Source organism: Peromyscus californicus, unplaced genomic scaffold (genome assembly GCF_007827085.1).
Source record: "Peromyscus californicus insignis strain IS unplaced genomic scaffold, ASM782708v3 Scaffold_14__1_contigs__length_90479793_seg_2, whole genome shotgun sequence".
Classification (NCBI taxonomy): domain Eukaryota; kingdom Metazoa; phylum Chordata; class Mammalia; order Rodentia; family Cricetidae; genus Peromyscus; species Peromyscus californicus.
Window position 1 is genome coordinate 76,649,417 of NW_026294436.1, and position 23,051 is coordinate 76,672,467.

Here is a 23,051-nt window from a genome sequence, read left to right on the forward strand (position 1 = left end):
GGATTGTTTTGTCTTTGGGATTCTTAACAGCAGAGAGATATTTGATTGTAAAGGAAGCTGAGTTAAACCAATATGTATACTTTAAAGATACCTTGACTTCAAAATTTGGATGTAAGGATATGTTGCTTTGGAAAAGAGACTCTGCTTTTGTTCTCACAGAAAGCCAAAGGCTATGGATTTGTTCCAGATTAAGATACATCAGGTTTGACCAGCCAAGACCCCCTGAAAGGTCTCCGATGACACCATGGCCGAAATGATCCAACATCCAGAATCGTTTCAAGGCAACTGGCTCAGACGATACACCCTCATGGACTATTCCATAATCCTAAAATTTTCTTTGTGTCCCCATAAGATACAGCTCCCCCCCTCCAGCAGGAAGTAGTAAGAGAAGCTACGCCCAAATTCCCAAATTATATGTAATTTTACTTTGTTAAGGTTAAAACCGTCCTTTTTAAAAAAAAATGGGGGAAGTGCTGTGGGATGTTCTGTATGGCAAATGTATTGCTGATTAGTCAATAAATAAAACACTGATTGGCCATTGGCTAGGCAGGAAGTGTAGGCGGGACAAGGAGGAGACTAAAGCTGGGAAGTGGAAGGCTGAGTCAGAGAGACACTGCCAGCCGCCATGATGAGAAACAGCATGTGAAGATGCCGGTAAGCCACGAGCCTTGTGGCAAGGTATAGATTAATGGAAATGGATTAATTTAAGCTGTAAGAACAATTAGCAAGAAGCCTGCCACGGCCATACAGGTTGAAACCAATATAAGTCTCTGTGTTTACTTGGTCGGGTCTGAGAGGCTGTGGGACTGGCAGGTGAGAGAGATTTGTCTGACTGTGGGCCAGGCAGGAAAACTCAAGCTACAGTATTGTGTTCCCCAAAATATTGTGTACCTTAATAAACTTATCTGGGGTCAGAGAACAGACAGCCACTAGATACAGAGGCTAGAAAATGGTGGCACTCACGCATTTAATCCTAGCATTCCAGAGACAGAAATCCCTCTGGATCTCTGTGAGTTCAAGGCCGCATTGGAAACAGCCAGGCATGGTGACTCACGCCTTTAATCCCAGAAAGCAGCCTTTAATCCCAGGGAGTGGTGGTAGAAAGCAGAAAGGTTTATAAGGCGTGAGGACCAGAAATTAGAGGCATTTGCCTGGTTAAGCATTTGGCTGGTTAAGCGTTCAGGACTTCTAGCAGCAGTTCAGCTGAGAACCATTGGGATGAGGACACAGAAGCTTCCAGTCTGAGGAAACAGGACCAACTGAGGAATTGGCAAGGTGAGATAGCTGTGGCTTGTTCTGTCTCTCTGATCATCCAGTGTTCACCCCAATAACTGGCTTCAGGTTTGATTTTATTAATAAGAACTTTTAAGATTCATGCTACACAAGTGTTTTGCTGAGAATTTTTTTATGTATGCTCATTAGGAAATCGGTCTGTTAATGTGGGATACAGAAGTATGGGACCAGGTCAGGTTTATTAAAGGATGATAATCAATACAGCACACTTACAAATATAGAATGACATTGCGCCACTGCCTCTTTGTTTCCAAGGGAGAGCTGGAGACCAAACTGCAAGCCACACTTCTCTGCTGCTGGCTGCCTGCTCCAATCAGCCCAAGGGAATGCCCGACCCCTCCCCCCTGGTTCTTAATGAGTCACATATCTTTAGAGAAGACCACATCCATTGGGCCAAATCACTCCATTCAATTGGCCATTGAACTGAATGGCAGAATTCCCACAATATTTCCCCCTTTTGGTATAAAATGAAAGGAAGGTTCTAATCCTAACATAATAAAAACTATATACATTAAGAACAAGTATCAAGTAAGAAATACATCTTAGACATTGGAAAGTGGCTGCTAGGTATTGGGGCTGCTGGCGGAACAAACTTCCACCTCCGTCTACAGTCTGTAATTTCCTTTTTGTTGTATCTTTATCTGGTTTTAGTATGACAGTAATACTGGATTCATAAAAAGAATTTGGAGGCTTTCCCCTCTTTTCTATTTTATGGGGTAATTTGAAGGGTATTGGTGTTAGTTGTCCTTTGAAGTTCTGATAGAATTTTTCGGTCAATCCTTCTAGTGTTGGATTTTAAAAAAAAAAAAAAAATTGGAAGACTTTGTTTTATTGCTTCAATCTCATTGTTGGTTATAAATGTTTAAATTATTTATTTCATCTGGTTTAATTTGTATACCCTTTATTATATGTGACAGGGTTGGGTTCACAAGACTTGATCATCACTCTTTTGGCTCAGCTTCTTAGTTGTGTTCTCACCTCTTGTCATCATTCCATACCAGTCCTATATCATACCCCTTGCTAGGTTCTCTGCCCCCAAGGAGATGGTCAGACACACTGAGTCACTAACCCAGCACAAGAAACCAGAACTTCATTAGAGGACACTGCCTCTGTTGGTCAAAGTGCAAATATTCTCTTGGAGAAGGAATTAATTTAGAAGCAGCTCCTGGAGGACAGTATGTGGTAGTTGCCCAATGTACTCAAGATATAATGTCTTTCCTGTCCTAGGAGCCTGGCATGCTACAAAGTACCAAGAATAAATGCCCAAGAGGTAGTGATCCAGCTCAGTGGTAAAGTGCTTGTTCAGCATGCATAAAGCCCTAGGTTCAGTCCTTAGTAACCACCCACATACGCGCACAATGAATAACAGTCCAACATGCTGTACTTTCCCAGAGTAACCCTGCTCCTGTTTCCTTGTGCTGATGGCAGCAGCTGACTCCAGTAAAGCCCATTCCATCAGTTTCTGCTCCCATCCTACATTGGGACCACAGATCCAGCCAAGATACTTCCTTCCTTACTAAGTAAGCATTGTTCCCTGAGGAGAGAGGACATCTATTCATCTTCTCCATTGAACCAACTCCCATGCCAAAGTACACAGCATGGTCCAACCAATTTCTTAGAGTCCAGGGCCTCTTTGGATAGATGTGTCCCCCCTTAGATCTTTCTAGTTGATGTTTTCCCAAAGTGTTTGGATTTGAGCACAAACTGGCCAGAGTCAGACTTGTCTGGCGTTGCTTTCCACATGTGTCTGTATCATTCTTGTAGAAGGTGAAAGTGAGAAGCTGATGATGGTTGCTTTTGAGGGAATTCAATATTGACTTTTTGTATCTGAATGTGATTCTCCATCAACATGCTGTTAATAATTAATACAGCAATATCCCATAAATATCTATAATTGCTACCATACAAGGTTGCAGTGAGATCTAAAGATAATGTGTATCAAGTCCCTGACACATCAATGATATTTATGAAATAGTGATTATTATTGATGCTATGAATTTGTTCCAACTCTGGAGTCAGAGAGCCTGGAGTTGAAGTTGTGGCCCTGGATGTGCAAGACTGAGTAACTCAAGTAAATTACAAGCTCTCAATGTCCTCATTCATAAATGGTAGAAGACGGTTCCCATCTCACATTGCTGTGAAGATGAGCTGTGATAACACTGAGTGTTATCACTTGGCATTGTGCTCATCATAGTGGATGGTGAATAGGCTTTAGGATCACATTATTCTGGGTCCCTTACCATTACGCTGGTCCTGGATGTTACAAATTGTCTTCTTGCTAATGTTCTACACATCCTTTTCTCCCTTTTGAGATATGTACCCTTTTGAAATTAAGAAATCTATTTGGAAGAATTCCATTGGATTCATTCCCTCTGAACCTCAGCACATCTATTTTGATTGATTTTCATTTAAGTTCTCTAGGTCATGGTCTTTGCCATTATTCTAATTCAGGGCATTCTTGTTGCAAGCCTATTGCACAGATGCAGCACATTTAGTGACTTGGAAGTTCTTTGTTCAATAACAGCCATGCCCTTGATTATGGTCATGATACTTGATTCACATCTGCGGTTGTTTTTTTTCTAGGAGTCCATTCCCTGCTCTTGAGCCACCGTTGGTGTCAGGGACAGCTGACCTTCTTTTACACTCTCTCACCAGCACCCTTCCAGGGTCCTTGGTCTCCTCTCGTGTGCCCTGTCTTGTCTCTGTTGCCCAAGGGTTCTTTCTTCTGCTCGTGTTCGTCCCCTTTCTTTGTAGTTTCCCCTAATTTTTGAAGCTGTAATAACATGATTTAAATTTTGTACTATTTCTCACACTCCAGTTTCTAAAATAAGACTATACTAGCTAGCAGAAATATCTAAGTATATTATTTATATATAAATATACAATTATGTTTTTATAGCCCAGAGGTTGATCCCCCATTTTGCTTTGTTTTTGTTGTTGCTTTACAGACAGGGACTCAATTTTTAGGTCAGGCTGACCTTGAACTTGTGGTCCCTCTGTCTCCTGGTACTGGGATTACAAGTATGCCCAGTTTAGTTGAATTTTCAGAAGTTATAGTTTGCTTCAAATATGCCAGGAGAGTTAACTATTTCCCATAGTAAATCCCTTCAAAAAAGATACTTGGTCACTAGTTTATGCTGATGCATAAAAGCATGAGAATGTTGATGTATCCAATTTCTAAGCCACTTGGAATTCTCTCTCTAGGAAGGGTTTATGAAGATTAGAACTACAGACTCAAAAGTAGAAAGAAATGAAAGAACTTCCAGGTTTCTGGTCTGCTGGTCATAGTTTTTAAAATGGCAATGTAGGGGTTATGGGCAGAGCTTAAGTAGGAGAGTGCTTGCTTAGCATGTGTGAGATTCTAGGTTTGATCTCCAGCACCACACACCACACCATACTCTGTAAAATGCATAGGTGAAAATATAGGGGGCTGGAGAGAGGGCTCAGTAGTTGAGAACATTGACTGCTCTCCCAGAGGATCCAGGTTCATTTCCCAGCACCCATATCAGGCAGCTCACAACTGTCTGTCAACTCCAGGGGATGGCCCTAACCTCAGATACATGCACATATACAGACATGCACATAAATAAATAATATTTTTTTAAAAAGAAAATATAGATGACCTTGAGTTTGGTAAAGAATTTTTAGGCAGGCCAGGCGGTGGTGGCGCACGCCTTTAATCCCAGCACTCGGGAGGCAGAGTCAGGCGGATCTCTGTGAGTTTGAGGCCAGCCTGGTCTACACAGCGAGATCCAGGACAGGCACCAAAACTACACAGAGAAACCCTGTCTCAAAAAACAAAAACAAAAACAAACAAACAAACAAACAAACAAAAAAGCTGATTGAAGAAAGGAACCAAAGAAATAAGAATGAACAGAAGTTGGTCACCTGAAGGTTCATTATAAAAATGGGCTGGAGAGATGGCTCAGCAGTTAAAAGCACTGGCTGTTCTTCCAGAGGTCCTGAGTTCAATACCCAGCAACCACATGGTGGCTCACAACCATCTGTAATGAGATCTGGTGTCCTCTTCTGGCCTGCAGGCATACATGCTGGCAGAACACTGTATACATAATAAATAAATAAATCCTTAAAAAAATAATTTTTAGGCACAACATCAAAACCATAATTTATTAAATAAATGATTGACAAGATGAGCTTTACTAAAATTAAAAACATCTGCTTTCATAAAGATGTTATAAAATGAGAAGACATTTGCAGAAAATATCTGTAGAATTCATTTTTGACTAATGGGTTCTCTATATAGTTGTTCAAAGCATAGAAGGAATCTCCCAATAAGAAAGTAACCCTGATTAGCAACAGAGCAGGCTTCTGTGAAAGTGATGGGCACAGTCCTTACTCACAAGAAGAGCGACGACAGTCAGCACTGTTGTAGCCACACTGCGGCTATGATGGGAAACACCATACCAGCACATGCGTTCTGGATTTACTAGGTATTACAAAGGAAATAACGTTTACCTTTAGTGGGTTTTAGTTAATGCCTCCCTCAAAGATTTCTTTGAAGCTACTGATAGTAAGTATAAAAGATTATACCTTAATTTGGTTAGTTATTTATACATAGTATCATCTTGTGAAAAGCAATGTTATTAAATAATAATTATCAAGTAAATAATTAAGTAATAAAGAGAAAAAAGAGCAGAAGTCCTGGTGTCAACCTTATCCAAGAGGATATACATATAGAAAGTATGCATACAAAATTTTATTAGGCAACTAGAAATTCACACTCTAGTTTCAGAATGACCATTCTCCCAAGCACTGATAACACCAAATACATGGGAATGTGGAGTAACAGGAACTTCTTACTGAGGGATTACAAAGAAATATTCATATTAGAAGATAGCCTGGGGCTGGAGAGATGGCTCAGAGGTTGAGAGCACTGACTGCTCTTCCAGAGGACCTGAGTTCAATTCCCAGCAACCACATGGTGGCTCACAACCATCTGTAATGAGATCTGGTGCCCTCTTCTGGCATGCAGTCATACATGCTGTATACATAATAAATAAATAAATCTAAAAAAAAAAAAAGAAGAAGAAGAAGATAGCCTGTCCATTTCTTATGAAATAAAACATAAACCTTACTATAAAATCCAGCAAATAGCCGGGTGGTGGTGGCGCACGCCTTTAATCCCAGCACTCGGGAGGCAGAGCCAGGCGGATCTCTGTGAGTTCGAGGCCAGCCTGGGCTACCAAGTGAGTTCCAGGAAAGGCACAAAGCTACACAGAGAAACCCTGTCTCGAAAACCCAAAAAAAAAAAAAAAAATCCAGCAAATAAACTCCTTGGTATTAACTAAAGTAATTCAAAGTTTATGCCTCCACAAAAACTGCAGCCTTATTCATAATTACCAAGACTTGAAATCAACCATGGTGTCCTTCAATAGGTGAATAAATAAATTGTGATATATTTAGACAATGAAATATTATTCATCACTGAAAAGAAATGAGCTATTGAGCCATGAAAGCACACAGCAGGAGTAGAATTTAAAGACATTATTATGTTTTAAAGAGAAAAAATAAGTAAACTCTCCTAGTGTGTAGTTCTCACACTAGAGTGCCACATTTGTTACCACAGGTGAGCCTACACCTGCACCCCAATCACCCCAATCCTTAATTTACATTAGACTCCATTCTCCATGTCATACATTCTAAGTTTGGACATGTATAATGACATGTGGCCATTTTGATAGAAAGAAAATCTGTACAGGCTACACACTATATGATTCTTACTACAACAGTGCCATGCTGTTTTTATTACTATAGCTCTGTAGTACAGTTTGGAATCAGGTCAGGTAAGGTGATATCTCCCACAGTACTCTTTCTCTTCAGGATTGCTTTGGCTTCCCTTGATCTTTTGTCTTTCTATATATATTCTGACATTGTTATTTTTTTTTGGGGGGGGGTTTTGAGACAGGGTTTCTCTGTGCACAGGGTTTCTCTGTGCAGCTTTGCGCCTTTCCTGGAACTCACTTGGTAGCCCAGGCTGGCCTCGAACTCACAGAGATCCGCCTGGCTCTGCCTCCCGAGTGCTGGGATTAAAGGCGTGCGCCACCACCGCCCGGCGACATTGTTATTTTTAATGTCTGTGAAGAATTACATTCAAGTTTTGATGAAGGTTTCCTTGAATCTGTAGGTTGCTTTTTGTAGGGTGGCCATTTTCACAGGATTATTCTGATCCATGAGCATGGGAGTTCTTTCTATCTTCTGGTGTCTCCTTCAGTTTCTTTTTGCAGTCTTAATGTTTTCATTGTAGTGGTCTTTAAATTCCTTCGTTAAATTTATATCCATATAGGGGAAATTGTGCCCAATGAATGATCAAACACACTGTTCTAGGAATGGAAAAGCTCCAATAGCACATGAGCAATTCATAGCAGAAAACGGCTAATATTCAAAAGCCAATATCACCAAGACTCCTTAAGCCTTGGCTTTATCCTCTGGAAAGGCTCTTGGCTTCTTTCAGGTATAGCTTTGTCATAGTCATCTGAATTCCTACTTCATATTTCTATGTCCCACGCACTTGGTATCAAGGAAGACATTTAATTCTGTTTACTTGTCTATAGAATGGCAGAAACAGAAGGTCTTCTCCAGCTGTTGTTGTTGTGAGAGTATACATAGCATAGGGGCAGGAAGTGAGCTGGAATTCAGTGAGTGGTAGCTTCTATGAATGGACAAATAAATGAATGTAGGATGAGAGAACTGTATAATCTGTCATGTAGTAGGTACACCAAGACAGTGGCTAGAACCTTTTTATGGCAATGTAAATAATAAAGGACATCCTCAATTATAGCTCATGGATATTTTTAAATATAGGACAAAAACTGGTGAGCCATTTCAAGCACCAATGCCAAAGGAAGCTTATGTATCCCTGTAAAAACATTGCAAGAAGCAAGTCACCTTGTCTCTGCTAACCATAAACAGGATGGCTGGATTTATGTCATGATATGTTTCACAGATGGATGTCATGAGGTCAGTGGTCTAAATGTCACAGCAGCTGTGGCTAGTAGGTGATCACCTTCTGAAGCACCTAAGCAGTGTAAGCAGCAGGAGGGTAGGTGACCTCACAGACTAGCACACAAACAGATAGTTCCCAAGAATTCTGAGACCTCACAGATCACCAAGTGTCTAGTCCAATATTTCTCAAAGTAGTCAAGTATTTTTCCTAAAGTGTGGATAGGAATTCAAGGACAGGTTGACTCCAGGGCCACACTCTTGGCATGATGGCACTGAACCTCTCTAGGAAACTGTATGCTGATATGACTGGCTTTGGTTATCATAAACTGCCATGCTGCTTAGCTCATAAAATCCATCTTGAGCTACATATTAAGGAAGGAGGTAGTGGGGCAGCAGATCCAATGTGCATTGTAATATGGGTGGGATCTCCCTGCTAATCCTTTTCCTAGTGATAGAGTCTTGGCTCTGTGATGAAAATAAGGCTACCACCTGCCTTTCCCTCCTGAGCTCTACTGTGATTTTGCTTGTTTTTACATTTTTATTTTATGTGCATGAGTGTTTGAATTGCATGTATGTCTGTGTACCACATGCACATGCCTGGAGCTTGTAGAAATCAGAACAGGGCATTGGATCCCTGGCACTGGAGTTATATATGGTTGTGAGCCTCCATGTGGATGCTGGATATAGCCTGGATCCTCTGCAAGAGCAACCAGTGCCCTCAACTGCAGAGCCATCTCTTCAGCACCTCGACCATGATTTTCCCCATCACAGACCTCTTGATCCTCTTCAGCCTGCAGGACCAAGCTGGGTGACATCTGGATGTACTTTCACCCAAGACAGCCCTACCCTGAGCACCAGAAGGTCACCTCTCAAGAGGTAGAATGCCACAGTGTTTTAAATGAGGAAAAGAACTGTTGTAGACGAAATTCTAAACAGTCTTAGTAAATAAGAAACACAGAGTCAAATATAGGGGTAATAGCCGAAGAGATCAGAGAATTAGCGAAGAGCCACTGATTACCCTTTAGCTTACCACCAAGCCGTAGTTTCCCATGGGAGAGAGCTTCTTCCTGCCTAACCCGCACTTTTATTGCTTTCCTGTTCTGCCTTCTCATTGGCTCTAAGCCCAGCCACATGACTTCCTCATCACTGCCTGTCTATACAGACCTCCAGGACTCTATGGTTGGTACTGGGATTAAAGGCCAAGCAGGACCAGGAAAACTCTAACTACAACTTTCATTTCTTTATATCCTAATAGTTGGTAATAATAACTTTCAAGGATTAGCAAATTGCATTACATTGTTAAGTGAACTGTGTAAGTACTATCTCGAACAAGATTAGAAATATATGTATAGCATTTTCTAACAATTTCAATCTCAATATATATAATTTGTATACAATACACAAAAATCCAATCCAATGTAAAGTATTTAAAACTAGTAATTGTCTTTTAAAAGTAGATTCAATAATCTATCTTTTTATCTATATCGTATCTATATCTTCTCTTTACTTTTCAGAGTAGAGTCAATAATCTACCTTCTATTCTATCATTTCTATTGGTGAAATTATTAAGTATGGTGATATTTTATTTGTACTGAAATGTGATTTTATTTGTATGTTAATAAATAAAGTTGCCTGGGGGTCAGAGCTAATAGCAAGCCATAGCAGAAACAGGGCAGTGGTGGTGCATGCCTTTAATCCCAGCTCTTGGGAGGCAGAGCTAGGTGGATCTCTGTGTGTTCAAGGATACAGCCAGCATGGAGACACACGCCTTTTAATCTCAATACCAACCATAGAAGGAAGACCTGGAGGTCTGTGTAGACGGGCAGTGACGAGGAGGTCATGTGGTTGGGTTTACAACCAATGAGAAGGCAGAATAGAAAGTCAATAAAAAGCACAAACACACAGGAAGTAGGTCTCTTTCGGAGAGGTAGGACAACAGAGACAGTGAAGGGTAAGGTTTTTAGCTCTTAGCTATTGCTCTGACTTCTTGGCTTTCATCTCTGTATTGGCTCTGTGTTTCTTATTTAATAAGACAGTTACATCTACAATTAAGGCCACTCCACGTAGTTAAAGGGAGGTTTATTTCGTGGGGTAACTTACAAGTGAAGGGATAGGTAACAGGGTCTGGGAAAGGTGTAGTGCAGTCCGGCGGTGTTCTCTGGAGAACTCTGCTTGGTCTACCTCCAGCGTCCAGGGTCCAGGGTCCAGGAACCAAGCGAGTCGGTGCATCTGGATCTCGGGTCTTCAGGGTCCTCTCGGCCCCACCTTGTAGGCGTGACAGTTATGGAAGCCTCAGTGGGGGTTGGAACTTCCAGATCAAAGCTGGAATGGCTACCCACCTCACATTTCTATGTATCTTTTTTTTTTCAAACAACAACCTTAAATCTAATCTCCTTTGCTTAGCCCTTTTCCTAACCATTAGCAACTTGTAACCAACCCTCCTAAACAATGAAAATTATCCCAAACCCAAAACCCATTTAACGACCAAAAACCACCCTCCCCATACCACCTCTTTGGGAATGTGGGTGTCATGCTCTTAAAATTGCTTCCTGCTGGTTGTGGGCAAAGGCATCTTTATTCTAAAAAGAAAAATTTTGGGTTAATTGTCAAGTTCTAGGAAAGGTAGCTTTATCATTTGTTGTCCAGTCTATGCTTAATGCCAATGTTCAGGGCTTATCTCAAGTCCTTGTTCAAGTAGTCTGTGAAACTGGATTATCTCAGCTAGCCATCTCAAAATTGTTCTGAGCAGTTTGTAGTCCAAAGCTGATCTGTGGGTGATGTTTGTCAGCTTAGTGGTATTATTATTGTCCACGTGGAATCGTTGTGGGGCCCCACCATCTTTCTGGAGATTTCAAATTCGATGTTAGGCCTGGTGATGATTCCCTGCAGAAAACTGATAGAGACTCTAACACAAAAACATGTATAGGCAGCTAATTGAAGCCTTTTTTCTAGAATTATTTAGTACTCTATATGACCATTAACAAAAGTTTAAAACATATATATTAATCTTATAAATTTTGATATAAAATTCATACCTTAAGAAAAGTTTAAAGAATCAAAATAGAGTCAAAGAATTGAGATTAGTAGCAATAAACTGTCCCTGATAAAAACAAGTAATTGCTTGACTGCAGTTAAGGCATTGCCTTAAGGTACAGCTCAGCCAGTCCTGCCTGAAATGCAACTCTTCTGAGGCATCTGCAGAGACAGCCATTCCACAGCAGTCAGCCTAAAGCCGTAGCTCACTGCACCCTCAACAGTAACCCTGTGAAGTAAGTTAGGCAGGCATTTGTCTCACTAATTAGTCTCTACTGCGATTTTATTTGTTTGTTTGTCTATTTTTATATTTATTTTTTTATGTGCACGAGTGTTTGTCTTGCATGCATGTCTGTACACTGTGTACATGCCTGGTGCCTGCAGAAACCAAGAAAGCACTGGATCCCCTGCAAATGGAGTTATAGAAGGTTGTGAGCTGGGACAGAGCTGGGCTGATTTCTTCCAGTTTCCAAGGTCAAGATCTTTAGCTTGAAAGGCTGCCTTCTGCCTGAAGCACATGAACACTGAGTGGCAGAACTGTAGAACTGTAATTTGTGTTTACACCAACTGCTGAGTGCACGCTTGAAATAAAAAGTAAAAATATATTTTCATTTATATCCAGTTGAGAGGTAATGTAAAAAATTAGCAAACCTGTGCATTAAGCAAATGTTTTAAACCTTTGCTCTTTCTCAGCCCTAGGACTCAGGTGATTCAGATTTCTAATGAGAGTAGTGAACAGCTTTCAGCAAGAAACTGCACCATTCTGAAAGGGCCACCTCCAGTGCAACTTTGCACATGCCCCCACCACCTCCAGTGCAACTTTGCACACGCCCCCACCACCTCCAGTGCAACTTTGCACATGCCCCCACCACCTCCAGTGCAACTTTGCACATGCCCCCACCACCTCTAGTGCAGCTCTGCACATGCCCCCACCACCCTGGGGCAGTTGTTATCATTCTTAAGAACCTTCAGGGTACATGTAACATGATTTGACATACAGATTAGCCCAAGAGAAATTACTAGAACTTATAGCTGAGTTCAGCAAAGTTGGAGCATAAATGATTAATATTTTAAAAATCAATTATAAATAAAACTGGTAAACAATTATATTAACAATAGCATAAAAATAAAATATTTAGAAATCACTGAGCAGTGGTGGCACATGCCTTTAATTTCAGTACTTAAGAAGCAAAGGCAGGCAGATTTCTGAGTTTGAGGCCAGCCTGGTCTACAGTGAGTTCCAGGACAGCCAGGGCTACACAGAGAAACCTTGTCTCAATAAAATATATATATATATACACATACACACATATACATATATTAAATAAAAACACACAGAAGCTTTTCTCTGAATACATAAAATACTACCATTCTAATCTTAATCATAATTTCATTTGGCTTTTTTTGCAAAAACCAATAATCTGATTATAAAATACATATGAGAATTCAAGGCATTAAGAATAGCTAAAATAATCTTGATAAAATAAAATGGGGGACAAAGAACACTGGCTGCCCTTTCAGAGGACCCAAATTCAATTCCCAGCGCCCACATGGCAGTTCACAACTGTCTGTAACTCCAGTTCTAAGGGATCTGACACCTTTACATAGACACACACAAAGCCAAAACACCAATGCACATAAAATAAAAACAACTCATTCAAAAAAATATAAGATGCATAGGTTCTACTAGTAAACATACTGCAAAGCAACAATATTCAAAGCAGCACAGCGCTGGCACAGGAAAGACACAACCAATGGACAGATTCAGGGTTTAGAGTTCCCCTCATAGCTGTGATCCGTTGGGTTGAGCAGCTTGCTAAGACTATACAATAGAAAAAAAATATGTGTTAGCTGAATGTGGTGGCACATACCTTTAATCCTAGAACTTGGGAGGCAGAGAGAGGTGGATCTCCATGAGTTCCAGGCCAGCCTGTTCTACATAGTGAGTTCTAGGATAGCCAGGGCTACATAGTGAGATCCTGTCTCAAACAAACACAACAAACAAACAAAAAAAGAGAGAAAGAAAGAAAAAAAGAGGAAAGAATATTTGCTTAACACATGATTCTGGGGCAGCTGGATAACTATATATAAATTAATATAGTTGTAGCAAATTTAAAAATTAACTCAAAAGTAGTGCTAAACTTTAAACTCCAAGAAGAAAACATTGCCAGGAACGAATGAAAATGAGGATATGATCGCTCCTAGTTATGGCTGAGGAGAAGGTTTTTATTGTAGATATGAGGGAGCACACAGCCAGAGGCATCTGGAAGAGTCCAGGCTGAACATAGACAGCAGAATAGACAGGGCCATAAGAGGAAGAGGGCGAGAGGATCAGGAGAGGAGCCAAGAACCAAGAGGCCAAGACAGCGAGTGCTCAGAATGGGTGGGTTATCTAGGAAAGAGAAGCTGGGCAAAGGGAAGGGAAGCTCAGGGGCTGGGAGGTTTAGAGTGTGTTGCTGGGGAGTGCTGAGAGGAGCCAGGACTCTGCAACAGGTACTTGCAATAGCTGAAGACCAAGGCAGCCAGCATTGGCTTTGATATGTTAATAGGCACCACAATTAGCCATTTGTCCTGAGGTTCTTTGGGACCTAACAACAAATCTTTGCATTTTTAGAGTAGACAATATTTCTGAGATGTGGCAACAAAAGCATAAGCAACAACAGAAAAAAAACAGATAAGTTGGACATAAAAATATTTTTTGTGATATACCATCAAAAATGAAAAGTGGGAAAATGTTTATAATATGTAACTGATAAAGGGATTGCATTTAGAATATATAAAATATTATAATTCAACAATGAAAAGAACCTAAAGACAGAAAAAAATTCTGAATGGATTTTCTCCAAAGAAAATAGGCAAATTCTCAATGGGCACACCAAAAGATTCCCATCATTAACCATGAGAGGAATGCAAATCACAACAAGGATCTACTATTATTGCACACCACTAGGAAGGTGCACCAGTTCTTTTGTATCACTGTGACAAAACAACTAACAGTAACAACTTTCCTTCCATTCATGGTTCCAGAGGAAGCATGGTTGAATAACTTATGTCACAGTGAACAGAAAAGGGGATTTGAGAAGGATCCCTGGGAAGATATAGCCCAAGGACACTTCCCTAAGTGATCTACTTCCTGCAACTAGGCCCCGCCTCCTACTGTAACTACCTCCCCCAAATGCCACCATATTCTGAAACTCTCCCTGGGTTAACTCAATAATTAGTTTAGTGCCCTCGTGATACAACGTCTCACGAAATGGCCACCCAATTAGGTGGGCTGCACTAACCGTTACTGTGATATAATGATGTCTCTGGAAATGCCCACCTGATGAGGTGGATTGCACTTATCCCTTAGGCTTGTCTTAATCCAATCAAATTGACAATTGAAAGTAACCATCCCAGATGCCTGTGATAAGCGAAAGGACATAAGAGTGTGGAGAATTCAAGCCGCCACACTTTGCTGGGGGGTGTTAAAGAGTTTAGCACACTGTCTTGAAAAATACTCTCAATAGGTTAAACACAGAGTTACCATGTGACCCACAACTTCACACCTAGGTACACATTTAAAAGTACTGAAGACATGGGACCACAAAACACTAGTTCATTGATGTCCAGAGTAATGTTTTCCTAACAGCTACAAGGTTGACACAATCCAAACATGTATCAGCTGATGAGCTGACTAACACAATGTTATACACCCAGACAGTGGACTATTTAGCAGTACAAACGGGTGATATTCCAATGCCTCTTACAACACAGATAAACTGTGAATAAATACAAAGTGACAGGAGCCAAACAGAAAAGGCTGTAAATTCTATGATTCAATTTATTTGACATGTCTAGAATAGATCGATCTTTAGAGACAGAAAATAGCAACTTTCCTACAGCTGGGGAATTCAAGGAAAGATAATGAATGATTGCTAATGGACTCAGGTCTTGTTGGGTTGATAAAAATACTTTTAAAACTGATTGTGGTGATAGTTGCATAACTCTGTGAATGTATTAAAAAAGCATGTTTTATATACTTAAAATGAGGGAATCGCCGGGCGGTGGTGGCGCACGCCTTTAATCCCAGCACTCGGGAGGCAGAGCCAGGCGGATCTCTGTGAGTTCGAGGCCAGCCTGGGCTACCAAGTGAGTTCCAGGACAGGCGCAAAGCTACACAGAGAAACCCTGTCTCGAAAAACCAAAAAAAAAAAAAAAAAAAAAAAAAAAAAATGAGGGAATCATGTGCTATGTGAATCACATCTCAATAAGACTGAAATATATGTTGTAAATAGTTCTCTGTACATTTGTTTTTACATATTATATCACAATATATATTTATTGGTACATTTTTATGATGATATGCATATATGTATATATGTGTGTGTGTGTGTGTGTGTGTGTGTGTGTGTGTGTGTGTATCTTTCAGGACTGGGTCTTTTCCTCCTCTTCTCTCAGCTAATCAATAACTATTGATTACTACTTAGAAATCTGATAGTATATCTATTTTTTTCTCTCCACTCCTCCTCCTTCTCTTTCTTTGAGACAGGGTCTTGCCTGTATTACTTGCTAGCCTGGAACTCACTATGTAGCCCAGGCTAGTCTTCAACTTTCCATAAGTCCCCTGACGAACTGCACATCACAGCGCTAGAATTAGAATAATGTCCTACCATACCCAGCTATCTAATGGGTTTTATTTAGAAACACAAATTATTTAATGTGTCTTGAGAAATATGAACTACATAAATTCTCTTGTTGATGAGAGGCATATAAAGATGGATGCAAAGAGATTCTACTTGGAGTTAGGAAGATTGGTTTAAAGGGGTTTAAAGAACAGCTGCTGATCAATCCATACATTAAAACTATCATTTGGGTAAAAAATACACATACTACACTTCACCTACAGAATGCAGAAGCTTTAGCAATACAATAGTCTGTGGTTGAACAGGGGTGCAGTGACTGCCCAGCATCAAGAGCATCATACTGCCGATCTAGGAAAAACTGGACTCAGAACTGGAAGCAGTTTCCACCTACCGCACATCCTTTTGTTGTGGATAAAAAGACGCTTCCTTCAGCATCCCAGTGGAGCATTCCTGAAGTAATGGTCTTGTGCTCTAGACAGAAGAATTCACACCTGGACACAAGCAGAGTGAGAAAGTAGTGAAGGTTTATTCCAAGCAGTCAAGTAAGCAAAAGCTAAGTCATCCACCCAGTGAAAAGGTCAGGTCAAGTCAAGACAGTGGCTTGGTCTGCCTCTAGTGTCTAGTCTTACTCTACCATTTCTCTTCCTGTTGTCTACCTTCAGGCAACTAGGGTGGTCTTCTTCCTGGAGTAGGCACAGGCTTTCTCAGAAAATATCCTTACACACAGTTCAGTCTGTGACAATTAGATACATTAGATGCAAGAACATGTATAAATGTGTAATTGCCCATAAAGTTGAGAAGTTTACTAGGGGAAAGGGCAACTATACCTCGAAGGTGTTCTTGGGGGGAGGGGCTTCATAGGAGTAGGCCAGAGCTTACCCAACCTGGTTTGTTATTTTTCCTAGAGCCTTGCCCCTCCTCCTAACTGGTCATTGTGGCTATCTTCACAACCAGCTACATGCCTTTTTATTTATCTTCTTTGACATTCCTGCTGTTTTCATCCTGATATTTTTTTTAGCCATAGCAACTTCTGCAACACTGTAAAATTTTAAGCTAAATCATCATAAGTTGGGGGTGTCAAGAAGACATTAAATTTGACATGAGCTACATGGAGTGAAAAGCTGGTCGGAGAGCTATAAAAGGATTCCCAAGTGACTCAGAGTGATGGTTGAGCCTGGAGGCTATGATGTATGGTGTAATATATCTATATCACATTGTGAGACGTTCTCAGTTTGACCCAAGAGCTTCATGTTGGTACGACGATTCTGCAGGCGAGGAGGTACAATGTAAGAAGCAAGAAGAAGGCACTGCATTGTGGGGGACAATAAGATTGATTAAAGTGGTAAGAGAGCTAAGAGAAGCCCAGGGGAAGTGAAGGGTAGAAGAAAAGGAAGCAAGAGTTCAAAGCAGCAGATGTGAGGGAATGAGGTGGAAGAGAAGGAAGCTGTGCTCAGAGGCTGGTAACAGAGCTGGACCTCATGATCAAAGCGGTTATGGGAGCAAGCAGCTCCAAGATGACTTTGAGAGTGGGTTGTGGTGCGTGGGCACTACACACCCCTAAGTCTGCTTCCTTGGAGCTTCTAGACATTGAGGCAGCATTTAGGGTGTTTTGTTGTTTGTCTGTTTGTTTGTTTTTACTAAATCTATTATCCCCAGGAAAAGAAGCAGTATTTATTGCTACCTTTAAACAGTGGAGAAACTGGGTACAGTGGCACACCCCTGCAATTCCACAACTAGGGAGGTAGAGGCAGGAGGATTATGTATAGGGAGCCTGGTCTGTATAGTGAAATCCTGTCAAAGAAAACTAAACCTAGGACACAGGCAGAGAGCACAGGCCTGCACACCCCGCTTCTCAGGTATGCATCTGACTCCCAGTCGCCTGAACTTACCCTAGTCAAATCCAGGCCTTTTTGTACTTCACTGTAGTATTTTATAATGAAATAAATGAAGTCAGGTTAAAAAAACTAAATGCTGGGTTTCATAAACACAACGTCTTTTAAGTATGTCATATATTTTTTATCATACTTACACTCCTAGACCTGCCCTTTCTCCCTCCCTCTTCTTCCCTCCCACCTTGTACTTTATTGCTAGTCTGCTTGTAATTTATTGATCAAAAACAAAACAAAAAACATTGAAAATTCCTGAAAGTTTATTAGAGACTTTAGATTAAATATAACGGAGAAAAACAAAGCACAAAGGGATTACATTTTTCTTTTGATTTTTTTTCCAAGACAAGGTTTCTCTGTGTAGCTCTGGTTGTCCTAGAATTCACTCAGTAGATGAGGCTAACCTCAAACTCATAGCTCTGCCTTCTTCTACCTCCCAAGAGCTGGATCTAAAGATGTGAGCCACTATGCCTGGTTCACCTTTTGATTTTATATCATTTTTTAACATTATTTGTTTCACTCATAACTCTAACCTCTTACTTCTAAAGCCACGCATTAGTTTTATGGTACATAAGAATACATAGCAATTGAAAAGTAACATGTATTGTTTGTTATATATGTTATATATGTCTTAGCTAGGGTTTCTATTGCTGTGAAGAGATACCATGACCATGGCAACTCTTATAAAGGAAAATGTTTAATTGGGGCTGGCTTACAGTTTCAGAAGTTTAATCTGTTATACTCATGGTGAGAAGCAAGGCAGCATGCAGGCAGACATGGTGCTGGAGGAGCTGAGAGTTTTACATCTTGATATGCAGGCTACAGGAAGTGGTCTGTCTCACTGGATGTGGCTTAAGCATATATGAGACCTCAAATCCCACCTCCACAGTGACATACTTCCTCCAACAAGGCCACATCTCCTAATAGTGCCATTTCCTTTGGGGGCCATTTTCTTTCAAACTACCACACTTAACTAAGAAAATGGATTGTCTTACAAAGGAGGTTAAAATGATCACAAACAACGGTGACAATCTTAAGTAGGCAGTAATTTCCTTAACTATGTTCAACACATGAGTTCTGAAGCATGACAGAAACAAGCAATTAGTTTGAAGCATAGTTCTCACAATAAGACTTAGGTGAGTAACTCATAGAAACCACGGAAGAACTCTCTGGTGGGAGGAGTGACACTGGAGTGGATCCAGGTGAGAGAGTTCTTGGCCTCGTTTCCCATGAGTCTGCTTGGGTAGGTGTAGGGTCGGGCTATAAAGATCATTTTCTTTCTGGGACACACTGATCTGAGGTGGTTTCAATGACCCTTGCCCACGGCAGCCGTTAGACAGCCATAATTATTTCCTTTGTGGCCTTTGACTCTTAAGCCTGGGTACTAAGATAGTTTATGATTTGCCTGGAATCTACCCTTGTGTTTTGATGATCACAATAATATAGAGTAGCCCTGTGGTAAGTGCAGACTTCATTCTCATGCTTCACTTACTCTGTGTGTCCTTGGAAGTGGTTTTTCCAACCTCTTATCATGTCCTGCCCAATTTTACCTCCTAATCTCAGCTCCACTGTCCCCATCCCAGCATGAGCTACCATGTTCTCTCATTCTCTCAGCTGGATGCTCCTAGAAACCCTAACCAGTCTTATGTCGTATTAGTTGCACTAGTGCCTTCACTTCATACTATTAGTTTTCTACACAGTTGTGGGGGAAGGGGATAACAGGAACAGAGAGAAGGACAGCAGAGTGATGGGGCAGACCTGCAAACGTGGCAACACAGTTAGAATCTCAGCACTCTGAAATTGAACCAGCATGATCGTTCGCTTGAGGCTAGCACTGGTTCCACAGCAAGATGTTGACTACTCTAGGATTTTGCTCAAAGCCTGCCTAAAGTTCTCTATCATGCTTGGAATACAACCCTTGGTCTCTTGGCCTTCAGGGTGTGCCTTCTGCCTACCCCTCCAGGGTCTTCTTGTTCTCACAAACTCTGGTCTATCCTAGTGGAAGAAATGTACATTCTGTCTCCCTTCACTTACTTAACTCAGCTTCATCCTCTGTGAGCTGGCTTCATTCTACCCTAGTATGTTAGATTCCTGATAGAGCTTCTCAGAACATACTGCCCTTTCTCTTAAGGGCATTTATTCAATTTGTCATTACATAATTACACATCAATAGTTTCATATCTAAACCAAGTATCTTGGTTAGGATTTCTATTGCTGTGACAAAATGCCATGACCAAAAGCAACTTGGGGAGGAAAGGGTTTATTTCATCTAGCTGATAGTCCAGGGAAGTCAGGGCAGGAATTCAAGGCAGGAACCTGGAGTGGAGGGTGTTATTTTCACTTGCTCCTCAGGGTTTGCTCAACCTGCTCTTACAGCATTCAGGACTAACAGTCCAGGGGTGACACTGTCCACAGTCATCTGGGCCCTCCCAAAACAATCACCAATCAAGAAAATGCACCACAATCCAATATGGTGGGGACATTGTCTCAGTGAGGTTTCCTCTTCTCAAATGACTCTACCTTGTGTCAAGTTAACATAAAACTAGCCAGCACACCAGGCCATGAACTCTACATGACCTTTTTGTATGACACCATTTAGCAACACTTCCATCTCATGTCAATTCAGTGGAAGAACCATGCATGATCTTGTTTATCATTGTGGATTTAAGTCCTAGAAGATGCCTGGTGTACAAGGGGATAAATAAACATCTATGTTGATTCTACTTCAAATGCCATAGCCAGACTTGAGATTTTTGAAGACTTTCTAGTCTATTCATCTTCCAAACCATTATAGTCACTACTGCCATGACAGTCTTTCAGATATGAACACCTTCCCTGAACACAGCTGGCACTGTGTTCTAAATTGGTCTTCTCATCTGTCCCTTTGCATAATCAAGGCAGATTACTGAGAGTGTACTGTGCACCAGCACTGTATGAATACTGCATATAAACAACAGTGCTCACTCCTCACTTGTTCCATGAGAGGAGACAAGGATTTAGTGAGATTAATAATGCACTAGGACTGTAGGGCTTGTAGGAGGTAGGCCCAGGGTGCTTGTTAGCTTTTGATACTGAACCCAGGTAAATTAACTTACAGAGAGGAAAAGTTGGTTTTGCTTTGCAGTTTTGTTACCGTGGTGAAATCATGACGGAAGCTGAAGGTGGGAAAAGCTACTCAATGCACGCCCAGGATAAGACACTTTAGACAAGAAATGCAAAGAGCACACCCGGTGATTCAATGGCCTCCTAGTAGGCTGTATCACTTCCCCCATAATGCTACAGATTAGGGGGCCTTTGGGGAATGTGTACTGTAAACTATAGCAATATCTAATGACATGTTTTATTAGTTTGAATTATGTTTGCCTGCGCATGTCAGGAAAGCCCAAAATACAGCAAAATGACTTAAGTAAATGACATATCATTCATGGTCTCTCTCACTTTTAAGACCAGAAAACAGTGCCTGGAGTTAGGTACCTGGTCATTGGGGACAAGACATGTATAATTTTCTTCCTTAGTTTGTAACTTCCACCTTGAGGTCTGAGATGCCTACCTGGACTCCAATAATTCTCCCTGTGTCAGCCATGGCCATACCATTTTGTAAAGCTCCCCTGTGTTGGCTAAACAATGACAATTCCTGAAACTAAAGCAACTTGTTTTTCTAGATTGTCGCCCTCCTGCCCTATTGATCCCCTGTAATAGCTGGCCACAAGAGATGTTTATCAGCCTGACATTCTCACCTATCACTTCCCTAACTACACTTAGCAATGGCCAAGCACAGGCCCAGAAGGGAACATTTTAGTAGCTTTCTCACGTCCACCTTTTTCACTCGAACTACACCGAACTGTAAGTGGTTCCAGAACTGGAGAGTCCCTCTGCAGGCCTTCTGACTTAAGCTTGTGAGGTCATGAATAGTTCGTCCCTCTGTCTTGCCTTCTCACTGACCTTACAGTTCCTGCTTCATTAACAGGAAGGAAAGGTGTAAGGAAAGGCATGTTTCCATGCTTTAAAACTACTTTAGAGAAGTCACAGCTGATCTGCTTATAGCTCACTGTCAGGGACACTGTCACATGATTCCACCTCACCTCCAAAGAGGGTGGGAAATGTAGTCTGTTTTGTTTTGTTTTAAATTTTTGTTGATGATTCCTTTTTATTTTTTATGTGCATTGGTATTTTGCTTGCATGTATATCTGTGTGAAGGTGTTGGATCCTCCAGAACTTGAGTTATAGACAGTTGTGAGCTGCCATGTGGTTGCTGGGAATTGAACCCAGGTCCTCCAGAAGAGCAGCTAGTGCTCTTAACCTCTGAGCCATCTCTCTAGTCTGAAGTCTGTATTTTTGTTTTCTTTCTTTCTTTCTTTCTTTCTTTCTTTCTTTCTTTCTTTCTTTCTTTCTTTCTTTCTTTCTACCTATTTTTGAGGCTTCATAGCCCAAGGTTTTCGTTTTGTTTTGTTTTCCTCTTACAAGAAACAAAAAAGAAGAGTGGATGTTGGTGAAAATAATCAGTATTTGTTAACCCCTCATCAAGCCTCTATTACTGTACATTGGACTTTTCCGCCAAGTGCAGAAACCTGACTTTCAAAACTATTTACAGCTCAGCTACATCCTATATAACCTTCCAGTTGCCCAGCCCTGGTCACATTTAACCTTTGCCACACTGGGGCCTTTATCACTCTTTCTCTCAGACAAATCAAGATCATCCCTTCTCCTCCACAGAGGCTCCTTTGACTGTTCCAGTTAGCTTCTTCCTTGAAATCCAGCTGTAGGCCAGACCTGGTGAACACACCTTTAATCCAGCTGCAAACTCCAGACAGTCCCAGACATAGGGACATTTCATTAGCCCTCTATGTTAGCTTTCTTTCCCCCACTGGAATGGGAGAAGTGAAGTCTAGACACACAGCAAAGACCTACTAAGTGATTACTGGCCACTGTGTAAAGCAGACCTGCCTCTCCTATTGCTCATCCATCTGTTTGTTCAGAAGACTCTGTCAACACAAGTTAGTTCACACTGCGGGAGCCTCTCCACTCCCTCTCTTATGAAAATACACTCATCTAACAATATTTATGGAGTGCTTGTTACAAGCTCCACAAAGAGGCTTCCTCTAGGTTAGCTATCCACCTCCCACTGGGCTCCAGTTTGTGAACTGACAACCTTAGGCACACTAGGATCACTTGGGAATCTTACTAAACTGCAGGTCCTGGCCCAGTACAGCCAGAAGTTCTACATTTCCAAGCTCCCCAGGTGACTTCATGA

General features: G+C 41.1%; 1 long non-coding RNA gene across 11 annotated transcripts in view; it reads right to left on the minus strand.

Annotated features, from left to right (window-relative positions):
- LOC128110163 (uncharacterized) overlaps positions 1–23,051 on the minus strand; it is a 73,056-nt gene that overhangs the window by 37,260 nt on the left and 12,745 nt on the right. For 8 of the 11 annotated variants that reach the window (XR_008218119.1, XR_008218122.1, XR_008218117.1 and 5 more), the window contains 2 exons: positions 16,306–16,405; positions 10,357–13,268 (listed from right to left, as the gene is read on the minus strand). This is a non-coding gene — a long non-coding RNA (uncharacterized LOC128110163). Of the gene's footprint in view, positions 1–5,181; positions 5,354–10,356; positions 13,269–16,305; positions 16,406–23,051 lie in introns of all 11 variants that reach the window. The other 3 variants (XR_008218121.1, XR_008218113.1, XR_008218120.1) reach the window with 3 other exon arrangements.